The sequence below is a fragment of the Penaeus monodon genome, chromosome 28 (genome assembly GCF_015228065.2).
Source record: "Penaeus monodon isolate SGIC_2016 chromosome 28, NSTDA_Pmon_1, whole genome shotgun sequence".
NCBI classification, from domain to species: Eukaryota; Metazoa; Arthropoda; class Malacostraca; order Decapoda; family Penaeidae; genus Penaeus; species Penaeus monodon.
Window position 1 is genome coordinate 32,871,926 of NC_051413.1, and position 597 is coordinate 32,872,522.

A 597-nucleotide genomic window follows, 5' to 3' on the forward strand; every position below is an offset into this window, starting at 1 on the left:
CCGAGTCGACACCCAAAACAGAAGAGGCGAGAGACAAGCGGGAGAGGCGAGAGACAAGCGGGAGAGGCGAGAGACAAGCAGGAGAGGCGAGAGACAAGCAGGAGAGGCGAGAGACAAGCAGGAGAGGCAAGAGAGCAACGAGCCCAGAGGACAGCTGCGGAGCGAAGCGAGCAGGAAGGCAAGCAGGTGCGGCAAGGAGCCTCCCTCTTCCCAGGAGGCATCTGCTGCGTGAATGCGACAGCTGCTTCAAGGCTCGCGAATCCGCTTTGCGAAGGAAACATCTGCCTCGGGGATTAAACGCCTTAAAGAACTGCTGCAAAATTGGGCCGGAGGCTGTAAATTGGACGGGGGGGGGGGGGCACTTACAGGGGGCGCGTAATAGGGAGGGGAAATATTCACAAGAGGGCGTAAAATGGAGAAGGATATTTATACGGACGCGCAAAATGGTGCCATACAGGGGGTACGTAAACTGTAGGGGGGTAGGGGAGGGGGGGGAGAATTTACAGGGGGCACGCAAATTGAAGAGGGAACATTTACAAGGGCGCACCAATTGCAGCGGGTATATTTACAGGGGTGTGCGCAAGGAGCCAACATCAT